This window comes from Mustela nigripes, unplaced genomic scaffold, assembly GCF_022355385.1.
Source record: "Mustela nigripes isolate SB6536 unplaced genomic scaffold, MUSNIG.SB6536 HiC_scaffold_20, whole genome shotgun sequence".
NCBI classification, from domain to species: domain Eukaryota; kingdom Metazoa; phylum Chordata; class Mammalia; order Carnivora; family Mustelidae; genus Mustela; species Mustela nigripes.
Window position 1 is genome coordinate 1,884,227 of NW_026739436.1, and position 13,451 is coordinate 1,897,677.

Below are 13,451 nucleotides of genomic sequence, written 5' to 3' on the forward strand. Positions count from 1 at the left end.
AAAAAAAAGTGAACAAACATAACAACCGCCAGAGAACAAAAGCCTGAAAAAAACCAGCTTCCTCAGAGCCCACCCCTTTGAGGGGGGCAGGAGGACTTAACTCAGGGAACATCATTGACTGAAGACCCAGTGGCAGGCCCCTCCCCCAGAAAACAAACCAAGAAAGAAAAAAAAAAAAAGACTGCAAGAGAATAACCACCACTACTTCCTAGGACAACTTTCATTTTTAACTCGTTCCCACTATTCTGGTTCATTATTTTTGTATATAGATAATTTTTTAACCTATTTACCATCACAGCGAGCTGTCCAGTACATCAAATTCCATAATAACCTTCTAACCTGAACTTTTTGATACATACAGCTGTGTTTTTCTTTTACATTTCTATTTTTTGATTTCTTCTTTTTTTAAATTTTAGTTTAGTTTAGTCTAGTTTATTCCTTTTATTGTTATTTTCTAATATTCATATAGAGTTAAACTTCAAAGTAATCCCCTTTCCCCAATCAATACCACCCCTAAACCAATTTTTAATCCCGCTTTATCTTAGGAAAGTTGAGTCCTTTAACAAAAATATCAAGATACATCCAGGAAGAATCAAAACAACCTTCCTCGCCCACACTGAGAATTTACAACCACTCTCCCATCTTTTTCTTCCACCACTGTTTCTGTGTTTTTCTGTTTGTCCTGATAGCATATAAATCTTATACTTGGGGTTCTTTTTGACGAGGTTCTTCCTTTATTTGCATACATATTTTTTTTCCTCGTGTCATATACTTCTATCACTCTTCTTGTTTGTCTGTTTTTGTTTGTATACTTCATAAATTGTACATTGGGGCCCATTTGGGCTGAACCTTCTCTTTCATCTTCCCTTTCTTTCCTCTCTCTCTCTCTTTCTTTCTCTTTTCTTTTGTCTCTCATATGGATGGGGAATCCTGATTTCTCAGAAGTGTTCCAGGGTGCAGCTTGACTGCACCATGGCCGATACATCCAGCTACACCCATTCAGTCATCTCTCACCAAAATGACTAGGAGGAGGAATGCCCAACAGAAGAAAAATACAGAGGATGGACCTTCTGCAACAGGAATTGATTAGGGCTGAACTGAAAGCGACCAGACAGGATGTTCGCATTGTTAGGGCTGAGCTGAAAGCGACCAGGGATGAACTTCACAATGCTCTCAAGGAGTTCCAATCTAATAGAAATTCTCTCACAGCAGGGGTAACTGAGACAGAGGATAGAATTGGTGATCTGGAGGACAATCAGATAGAGAGAAAGGATCAGGAGGAAGCCTGGAACAAACAGCTTAGAAACCATGAAAACAGAATCAGGGAAATAAATGATGCCATGAAACGTTCCAACGTCAGAATTATTGAAATCTCTGAAGGGGAGGAGAAAGAAAGAAGTCTTAAGGACATGCCAGTGGACTGTAGGTGGTAAGGAAATTTAATAATCTTTCTTCTGCCTTTAGTTCCCATATCACACTTAACTTACAGAGAGTGTCAGAATGGATAAAGAAACATGACCCACCTATATGCTGCTCTCAAGAGACTCATTTTAGACCTAATATCATCTGCAGATTAAAAGTGAGGGGGTGCAGAAACATTTACCATGCAAATGGAAGTGAAAAGAACTCTAGGGCAGCAATACCTATATAAACAAAATAGATTTAAAACAAAATTCAAATCAAAACAAAAAACATTTTTTTTAAAGATTTAACTTATTTATTTGAAAGAGAGAGAGAGCATAAAGAGAAAGAGAGAGAGAGATCTCACGAGTGGGGCGGAGAGGTTAGAAGGAGAAGCAGACTCCCCACTGAGCTGGGAGTCAGATGCTGGACTTGATCTAGGGCTCTGGAATCACGACCTGAGCTGAAGGCAGAAGCTTAAGTGAATGAGCCACAAATGCACCCAACAAAAAAAGGTTTTAGCACAAAGACTATAACGAGAGAAAAATAAGGACACTACATAATCATAAAGGGAATGTAAAAATACGAAAATTAAATTATAATTATAAAATTATAATTTTAAGAAAATTATACAGAGAAATTACCAGCAATGAAATTGAATCAGTCAAAAAACTACCACCACCAACAACAACAATAACAACAACAAAAACAACAACAAAACAGACCAACAAACAAAAGCCCAGGAACAGATGGCTTCTCAGCAAATATGTAATGATTATAAATACTTATGCACCCTAGATGGGAGCACCCAAATACATCAAGCAACTTAGAGGAAATGTAAAGGAAATAATGGATAATAACATAATAATAGCAGGGGAGTTTAACACACTGCTTACATCAATGGACAGATCATCCAAACAGAAAACCATAAAAAAACAGGGGCTTTGAATGACACATTTGACCGGATGGATCTAACAAATGTGTTCAGATCATTCCAAACTAAAACAATCTTTCACACATTCTTTTCAAGTGCACATGGAGCATTCCCCAGAACAGATAACTTATCAGCCCACAAAAGAAGTCTCAACAAATTTTTGAAAACCCCAAGTCATACTATGCATCTATTCTGGCCACAGTGGTAGGAAATGAGAAGTCAACTGCAAGAAAAAGTGTGGAAAGCACATAAATACATGGAAGATGGAGGCCGTGCTACTGAACAATCAATGGGTCAACCAAGAAGTCAAAGAGGAAATTTAAAAGTATGTGGAAAATAACAAAAATGAAAATTCAATGTTCCAAAACTTTTGGGATGCATCAAAAGTGGTCCTAAAGGGATGTTTATAGCAATGCAGGTCTACCTCAAGAAGCAAGAACATTTCTAATAAACAACCTAACCTTACACATGAAGGAGGTAGAAAAAAAGAAAAAAAAAAAAGAGCAAACAAAACCCAAAGCCAGAAGAATTAAGGAAATAATGGCTAGATAGAAATAATGGCTAAATAGAAACTCAAATACAATAGAATACATCAATGAAACCAGGAGGTCATTCTTTAAAAAGATCAACAAAATCAATAAACTTCTAGTCAGAGTTATCAGTGAGAGGGAAAAGGAGAGGGGGAGAGAGGCTCATATTCAGAAAGGAGACTGGACAAATAACTGATGTCACAGAGATACAAAGAGTGATAAGAGAATATTTTGATAAATTACATGCCAAAAAGTTACACAGCCTAGAAGAAATGGATAAATTCCAAGAAACATAAAACCTATCAAAACTGAAGCAGGAATAAAATTATACAGAGAAATTACCAGAAATGAAATTGAAACAGTCAAAAAACTACCACCACCACCACCACCACCAACACCACCACCAACAACAAAACAGACCAATAAACAAAAGCCCAGGAACAGATGGCTTCTCAGGCAGTTTCTACACAACACCTAAAGAAGAATCAATACCTTCTTCTCTCAAAATATTCCAGAAAAGAAGAGGATGTACATCTCACCAATTAATAGTATGAGGCCAGCTTTATTCTAATTCCAAAATGGGATTAAAAAAAAAAAAAAAACACTTCCCCAAAAGAGACTACAGTCCAATATCTCTAGGTAACCTAGATGCAAAATACCTAGATAACCTAGATAGAAAAATACTCAACAAAATATTGGCAAACCAAGTCCAGCAATACATTTAAGATGCCATTTATCTCAAATAAGAAGGATTTATTTCTGGGATCAAAGGGTGCAAGTTTGGTTCAGTATTTGTAAATCAATCACTGTGATGCATGACAATGGAAAAACCATATGATCATCTCAGTCAGCGCAGAAGGAGCATTTGACAAAGTACAACATACATTCATGATAAGATAACTCAAGAAAGTAGGGTGAGAGGGAACAATCCTCAACATAACAATAGCCATATACTAAAAATCTCACAGCTAACATCCTCAGTGGGGGGGGGTGGGGGTGGCGGGGAGGGGGACTGACAGTTTTCCCTAAGGTCAGGAGCAAGACAGAAATGTCCACTCTCACTAGAAAAAAAGATCAGCAAATAAAGCCTAAAACCAGCATGAAGGGAAATAAAGATTAGGCCCAAAATAAATGATATAGAAAGAACAACAACAAAACCAATACAGATCAAGAAAACTAAGGGCTGGTTCTTGGAAAGAATGAGTAAAGTTGTTTAGCCCCTAGCCAGACTGACCAAACAGAAAAAGACCCAAATAAATAAAAGTCACAAATGAAAGAGGAAAGATCACAACAAACACTACAGAAATACAAACAATCATAACAGAATACTATGAAAAATTATATGCCAACAAACTGAGCAACGTGGAAGAAATGGGCGAATTCCTAGAAACATATAAACTACCAGAACTGAAACAGGAGGAAAAGGAAAATTTGAAGAGATCCATGACCAGCGAAGAAATAGCATCAGTAATCAAAAATCTCCCAACAAACAAAAGCCCTGGGCCAGATGGCTTCCCAGGGGAAGTCTACCAGGCATTTAAAGAAGAGTTCATGCTACTTTTCTCAAACTGTTCCAAAGAAATTGAAAAGGAAGCTCCTTCTATGAGGCCAGCATTACCTTGAATCCAAATCCAGGCCCAGACTCCACTAAAAAGGAGAACTACAGGCCAAAATCTTTGATGAACCTGGATGCAAAAATGCTCAACCAAATACTCGCAAATCAGATTTACCAGTACCTTAAAAGGTTTCTTCATCACGATCAAGTGGGATTTATTCCTGAGCTGCAGATGTGGTTCAGTGCTTGGAAACCAATCCAAACGACAGGCCCGACAGGCCACATTAATAAAAGGAGCAGAACCACATAGCCCCCTCACTAGATGCAGGAAAAAAAAAAATTGACAAAATAAAGCATCCTTTCTTGATAATCAACAATGTAGGGATATGGGCCAAACCTCAACATCATAACAGCCATAAGCCATTATCTTTCTTAAGGGTGAAAAACTGAGAATTTTTCCCCTACCTACAATCAGGAACAAGACAAAGATGTCCACTCTCACCATTATTATTTAACATAATACTGGAATTCTTGACCTCAGCAATCAGACAACAAAGAGAAGTAAAAGGCATCCAAAATGGCAAGGGAGAAGTCAAACTTCCACTATTTGCATATGACAGGATACTCTGTGTAGAAAACCCAAATAATTGCTTGCACTCATACATGAGATATGAAATCTATGTGCAGAAATCTGTTGCATTTATATACATTAATAATGAAGCATCAGAAAAAGAAATGAAGGTATCCAACCCATTTGCAATTGCACCAAAACCAATAACATACCCAGGAATAATCTTAACTACAGAGGTAAAAGTTTTGTACTCTGAAAACCATACAACACTTATGAGAGAAATTGAAGAGGACACAAAGAAATGGAAAAGTATCCCAGGCTCGTGAAGTAGAAGTAAAAACGCTGTCAAAATGTGTATACTACACAAAGCTATCTGTACATTTAATGAAATCCCTATAAAAATACCACCTGCATACTTCCTGGAGCTAGAACAAAGAATCCTAAAATTGGTATGGCTCCACAAAAGACCCTAAAGAGCCAAAGCAATCCTGAAAAAGAAAAGCAAAACTGGCAGCACCAGGATTCCAGATTTCAAGGTATATTACAAAGGTGTGAGCATTAAGACAGAATGGTACTGACACAAAAACAGACGTTTGGATCAATGGAACAGAATAGAAAACCCAGAAATGGACCCTCAACCATCTGGTCAACTAATCTTTGACGAATCAGGAAAGAGTATCCACAGAAGGAAAAGACACAGTCTCTTCAACAAATGGCATTGGGGGAACAGGAGGGCAACACACAGAAGAATGAATCTGGGCCGCTTTCTTACACCATCACAGAAACAAGCTCAGCATGGGTCCAAAAGACCTGGATGTGAGGCAGGAAACCATCAAAATCCTAGAAGCAACTGCTTTGACCTTGGCTGTAGCAACTTCTTACTACACACATCACCAGAGGCAAGGGAAAACAAAACAAAACAACAAAACAAAAACAGCAAAAATGAACTATTGGGACTTCAAGAAGATAAAAACCTTCTGAACAGCAAAGGAAACAAAAAACAAAACTAAAATGTAGCTTATGGAATGGGAAAAGATATTTGCAAACATATTTGATAGCGGGTGAGTATCCAAAATCCGTAAGGAAGTTATCAAACTCAATATCCCCAAAATAAACAATCCAGTTAAGAAATAGGCAGAAGACGTGAATAGACACCTTTTCAAAGAAGACATCCAGACATCCTAATAGACACTTGAAAAGGTGCTCCCCATCACTCATCATCAGGGAAATACCAATGAAAACCACAGTGGGATACCTCCTCACACCTGTCAGAATGTCTCAAATTAATGACAGGGGAAACAATAGTTGTTGGGGAGGATGCTGACAAATGGGAGCCCTCTTGCACTGTTGGTGGGAATGCAAACTGGTGCATCCATTCTAGAGAACAGCATGGAGGTTCCTCCAAAAGATAAAAATAGAATTACCCTATGACCCACCAACTGAACTGCTAGGTATTTATTTATTCAAAGGATACGAAAACACAGATTTGCAGGGGAACACTCACCTCATTGTTTATGGCTGCATTATTAACAGTAGCCAAACTATGGAAAGAGGCCAAATATCCACTGGTGGAAGAACGGATACACACAATGGAATATTACTCAGCCATCAAAAATATTGAAACCTTCCCATTTGCAATGATGTGGAAGGGGCTGGAATGCATTATGCGGAGGGAAATAAGTTAGTGAGAGAAAGGGAAATACTGTAAGATCTCCCTCAATTTAAGGGATTTAAGAAAGAAAGAGAACAAATGAACATATGGGAAGGAGGAAAAAGAAAAGAAGGAGAGAGGAAAGCAAATCACAAGAGACTCTTAATGATGGAGAACAAACTGAGTGTTCACACAGGAGGGGGTGGGTTGGATGGGTGGCGGGCACTGAGGAGGGTGCTTGTGATAAGCACTCGGTGTTCTAGGTAAGTAATGAATCACCGAATTCTACTCCAGAAACCAGTATTGCAGTGTATTTTCACCAACTAAAATTTAAATTTAAAAAAAAGAAGAAGGGGAAAAAATACATAAGGAACATATAAAGCTCAACAGTCCAATAATGAGTTATCCAATTTAAAATGGGGCAGAATTATGAATAAACATTTTACCAAAGGGCTAGCTCATTCTTGAGAGATAGTGAAACAGTTCAAGTTTGAGCACACCTTTCAAATGCAAACCAACTAAATCCAGAGCCCACTTTCCAAGTGTTTCTTGCACTCTCAGTCACTTTACCCTGACCTAAATATGTCAAGTCCAGGTGCCAGGTAACTAGCAGAAGGCCCTAGAAATTATCTAAATCAGGCAAAGGAAACTTGCTTACAGTTTCACAGGTGCTTTTCCACAGGAACACTGGAAAGGCTCCTGTCCACATTTTCTCCTCTCACCTCCTCCTGATCCTGGTGCATCCCCAGAGAGGCAACTGTCTTCTTCCCATCTCCCTGCACTATGGTGTGGCCCCTTCTTTTGGGATAGGCAAATGTAAGAAATCTGCTTCAATGTCAATTATTTCCTAATCTGTTGGCCTCACCATACCAATAAATAAATAATTAGATAATAATAAAGCCTATGTTTTAAAACACAAATATCCAGAATGGATATATCTGTGGGCATACTGGTGTTTGCCATGGGAAAATTGGTGTTTTCCAAGGGCTGAGAAGAGGTGGAATAGGGAGTGCCTGGCTTATGGGCAGAGAGTTTACATTTGTGGTGATGAAAATGTTTTTGAACTAGATTTGGGTGGTATAGGTATAACACCATAAATCCCTCTGAGCTGTGTGGTTTAAAACGTTAATTTTATGTTATGTGAATTTTCCATAAAACAAGGAAAAGATAGAGGCGAATAGGTAACTTGAGTTCAATTCAAGGTTTGCGTATCTTGCAACCTGCAAATACACACCGCTTTCACTTCCATTTCCACCTTTGGATTATAACATCGTGTACTTTGAAAACATAAAATTCTCAATGCATACTCCCTTAGATGTATGTAATTTCCCTTACTGATAAAATGAGACAATTAGGGGATTGGAAAGAAAATAGTAAAAATCTATTTATTTTTGGTCAAGATTTGGGACATAGACCTACCCAGTCACTTTTAAGTATGTATGTAAAACATATTTTTAAAACTATTTCTGTAAAGTCAGTCAAGAACTGCTTGAGAAAAGTATAAAAGTCATTCTTGCATATTTTGCAAATGTTCCCAAGAAGTGTAGAAAATTTGGACTTGAACTGATTCACTCATAGGTGGTACCCTGCTACTGGTATTTCAAGACAACTCATGTTGGTTTTGGTTAAACAACTTCTTCCTTAATATTGGAAATGTTATAAGACATATCAGTAGCTCATTTGAAAGTGCTAGAGACTCAAAGGATAATGACTGCCATGCCATCCCACTGTATTTCCTGCTTTTTTGCATGTGATAAATGAAGCTTTTATTATATGTTTATTCAAAGTATTTGAATGTACTGAGCAGTCCCCAAATCTCCAATGATCATTTCAATGAGCGCAACGTAGTCCAAACACCAAGAAACATCTCTTTGATGTTTCACACGTCATCAGGCCAAACACAAAGAAACATCACTTTGATTCTAAGATCCTCCAAACCCCCACCCCTACCCCCCAGGTGCAATATTCTAATGCCTCCTCTTCATTGCACATATTTTCAGCTCAGAGAGAGATCAAATAAATTCATGAGTAAATTTGAGGCTTTAGTCAGATGAGGATTTTTTCCCCCAGATCAAATAATGTGCTCAATTCTGTATGACTAGCTTTTTAGTTTTTAGGGTTTTTGTTTGTTTGCTTGCTTGTTTTTTGTTCATTGATTGGTATGTTTCAGTGCTGGAAATTAAATATGGATATTTAAGGCTTTGAGGGGAATTTATCCACTAGTTTCATTTAGTATTTTTCCCCCAAACCTTTACATTTTAATGGAAAGGCAGGCCAGTATTTTCAAAAATTATTCACATGAGTGTACTTCCACATACCCACTCAGCCTCTTCTGACCTGCTTTTATTTCAGTTATTCATAAAATGTTTCCACAAAACATTTTCAAGCATCTGTTGGAAGGACTCATCCCCTGAAGAGGTTATCAACTAAATCCCTTAGAAACAGTTCATCATTAGAGAATTCAGCATCATTTTAAAGTCTTGATGATTTCCTCTAGTATCCTTCAGGCCTATGTATGACAAAGCACCCACATTAGTTGAGAAACACGGTAATATGGTAATAATAATGAAAACAGGAGAGCAGAAGCTATATCAATATCTGTGCCATTATTAGATGAGTATGGAGATGTCTCATGACATGATGTAACAAAACTATGGTGGATAAAACTATCATATTGAACTATTGACTCCTGTTAAAACGGAAAATATTCTTGTAAGCTCTTGCTTTTCTAGAAGTATGTGGTACATACGCATCTAAATATTCAAATATTTTTACTATGTTATATGTACCACTAGTAAATTTTTTTGTTTCCAAGGTAATCACTTGGGGAAAAATTATTTTTAGGTTACCATTTTGCCACATGCACATGATATTACCTTAGAGACTGAGCAAATAACTGAAGACTCCCAGAGGCTCCAACTAAAATCGCATATCTTGGCATTGTATCCTCCATAAATCAACTCTTAATAAAACAACAAATATCATATCTTGCTGTCTACTCTTGATGTTTATTAAAGATTCTTAAAGTTAGTTTTTGCGCATCAGTTTTTCCCTTGGGGCGTGCTGTTTCACCATTTGGTGAGAAGGTGGTTCAGGCTGAGTCATCTATCCCATAGCACTCTTCATATGGATAACTGTCATATTTCAGGATGGATGATAGTACCCTTCACCTTTGTCACTAAGTGCCAATATTTTGCTATGTGCCATTCTCTTATCTCTGTGTCTATAATACACACTTATAAATACACACTTATAAATACACACATGCGAAACTTTTAGACAGCTGCAAATATGAAATCTCACTCTTAAGTACTTCAGTCTACATCCTTGAAGAAAGACACTTCCACACACTCCAGTGCTGTTTCCATTCCTAATACAATTAAGTATCACTGTCCAGTATACCTAATATATCATCACGTTCTACTCGCCCTATTGGTGAAAAAGTATGTCCTAAATAGTATAAGATGGCCACATATGACACTTGACAGACTTGATGATAGTAGTTTACGAGACACATATGTTCACAGACAAATGGGAGGGGCTATCAAATGCCATGTGAGGGCACATTGGGGATGGTACTCAGGAGCACAGTGAATCAACCGGCAGGGTTTGGATGGCACTTGGTTTTGTGGTGTCAAGTGATACCTGATTCCTCAAAGAGGATGTGATTAGTTTGTTTGAATAATTTCATGGTCTGGCAATGATGGGAAATCTGTTAGGTTGACCAAATGACATTAAGCTGCTTTGGCTGACAGAGGAACTACCTAGGCAAGGAGGCTTTGTACTGTGTGGGGGTCATATCCAGCAAGAACACAGGAACTCATGCTAGGCGCTGGAGCCCTCAGAGGCTCCAAGATGTCATGGCAGCACTTTAAATTTAATACAACATTGAGGTGCCAGAATTTAATGTGAGAAACGTGGCATAGTACCACAATGAATATTCATGTATGTTTTTCTTTGAATGTCAATTTTTCCCAATACTTTTGAATATCTATGTAGGAATTAAGTACCAGACCCTCATGGTAACTCCAGGATTACTTGTTGAAGAACATCCAAGCTGTTTGACAAGGAACATCCCCCTGTACTTTCCCACAGTAATGTTTAAGCATTCTACCACATTCTCTACAACCTCATCAACACTTGTTATTTTCTGATTTTTAAAACTGTCATTCTAGTGGTCGGAAGGGATATTGCAGTATACTTTTAAGTGTTCTTCAGCAGGTTGATCTCTAGCTTCCAAGTGTTTGATTTCCTTCCAAACTTTTTCTTGTGGTTGAGTTCCAGTTTCAAAGCACTGTGGTCTAAGTAGGGGCAGGGAATAATCTCAGTCTTTTGGTATCAATTGAGCCCTGATTTGTGACTCAGTATGTAGTCTATTCTGGAGAAAGTTCCATGTGCACTCGAGAAGAATGAGCATTCTGTTGTTTTAGGATGGAATGTTCTGTATATATCTATGAGGTCCATCTTGTCCAGTGTGTCACTGAATGCTCTTGTTTCCTTATTGATTTTCTGTTTGGATGATCTGTCTGTTACTGAGAGCAGTGTGTTAAGATCCCCTACAGCTAATATACTCATATCAATATGACTCTTCATTTTAATTAACAAAAAGGCTTATGTATTTGGCTGCTCCCATATTGGGGGCATAAATATTTACAATTGTTAGAACTTCTTGGTGGATAGACCCTTTCAGAATGAGGCAGTGTCCTTCTGTATCTCTGAATACAGTCTTTAGCTTAAAATCTGACTTATCTGATACGAGAATCACTACCTCACCTTTCTTTTGAGGCCCGTTGGTATGAATGATGGTTCTCCATCCTGTCCCTTTCAGTCTGGTTGTATCTTTTATCTTTAGGTTCCAAATGCTCCTCTTGTAGACAGCATGTGGACGGGTCCTGTTGTTTTATCCAATTTGCAACCCTGTGTCGTTTTATGGGAGCATTTAGTCTGTTCACGTTGAGGGTGATTGTTGACAGATATGTTTTTCTTGACATCATGTTGCCTCTGAAGTCCTTGTTTATATAGATTGTCTCCATAAATTTCTGTTCTATGTCACACTTGGGTTCCTTCTTCTTTTATAAAGCACCCCCCACTTAATATTTCTGCAGTGCCAGCTTGGTGGTCATGTATTCTTTTAAATCTTGGATTCTTTTAAATCCTGTCTTGGAAGCTGTTTAGCCCCCCTTCCATTTTGAATGTCAGTCTTGCTGGATAAAGTATTCTCAGCTGCAAGTTCTTCTCATTTAGTGCCCTGAATATGTCTTGCCAGCCCTTTCTGGCTTGCCAGGTTTCTGTGGACAGGTCTGATGTTATTCTGATGGACTTCCTCTGTACATAAAGAATCTCTTTCTCCCTAGCTGCCTCAGAAGCTCTTGTCTAAAATCATGATTTGTAAATTTCCCAAGCAAGTGTCTGGAGATCTTTCTAGATTCTTTGATCTTGGTGGGTGTCCTTTCTGCCTCTAGAACATGAACGCTTGTTCCATTCCCCATACTGGGGACATTTTCATCCAGAATTTGTTCAAGTATATCTTCTAGTCTTCTCTCTTTCTCCACCCCCTCAGGGATCCCAATCATTCTGATGTTGGAATGTTTCACGGCATCATTTATTTCCCTAATTCTGTTTTCATGGCTTCTAAGCTGTTTGTTCTATGCCTCCTCCTGATCCTTTTTCTCTATGAGTTTGTCCTCTGGATCACTAATTCTATTTTCTGCCTCAGTTACTCTGCTGTTAGAGAGTATTTAGATTAGATTGGATCTCATTGATAGCATTTTTAACTACTGCCAGGTGGCTCTCACTTCCATCCTTTGAGATTCTATGTTTTCCCTGATTATTTTCTCCAACCTAGCCATTGCCTGGAGAACTGTTACCCTGAATTCCCTTCCATATCCAATGGTTCTGTGGGAGAGGGTAGTCTTTGAATTCTTCCTCTGTTGGGTATTCCTCCTCCTAGTCATTTTGGTGAGAAGTCATTGAGGAGATGTCTGGCTGAATATATCAACCACGATCCATGGAAGGTGCACCCTGGAAAGTTTTGGAGTGATCAGAAGTCACCACTAAAAAGAAACAAAAAAAAAAAAAAAAAAAAAAAGAAAAAGAAAGAGAGAGAAGGAGAAAAAAAAAGAGAGAAGCCAGGCCAAATGGTCCCTCAAGGTAAGTTCTTTGAGGTATATGACCAAAAACAGACAAACAAAAAGACTGACAAAAGTAAATGACAAGGAAAAAAGAAAAAAGAAAAAGAAAAAGAAGAACCCAGCCAAAATGAACCCCAAGAATAAGATTTATATAATACCAGAACAAAAAGAAATACACAGAAACATTGACAGGAAAAAGATGGGAGGGTGGTTACAAATCCTCAAGGTGGGTGAGGAAGGTTACTTTGGTTCTCCCTGGGTGTATCTTGATATCTTTATTAAAGGACTCAACTTTCAAGAGATAAAGGGAAATTAAAATTGGTTTCTTTTTTAAATTTATCTACTTTTTATTTATTTTCGGCATAACAGTATTCATTATTTTTTCACCACACCCAGTGCTCCATGCAATCCGTGTCCTCTCTAATACCCACCACCTGGTTCCCCCAACCTCCCACCTCCCGCCCCTTCAAAACCCTCAGATTGTTTTTCAGAGTCCATAGTCTCTCATGATTCACCTCCCCTTCCAATTTACCCAAACTCCCTTCTCCTCTCTGACTACCCATGTCCTCCATGCTATTTGTTACGCTCCACAAATAAGTGAAACCATATGATAATTGACTCTCTCTGCTTGACTGAGTGAAATCAGTCAAGCAGAGAGAGTCAATTATCATATGGTTT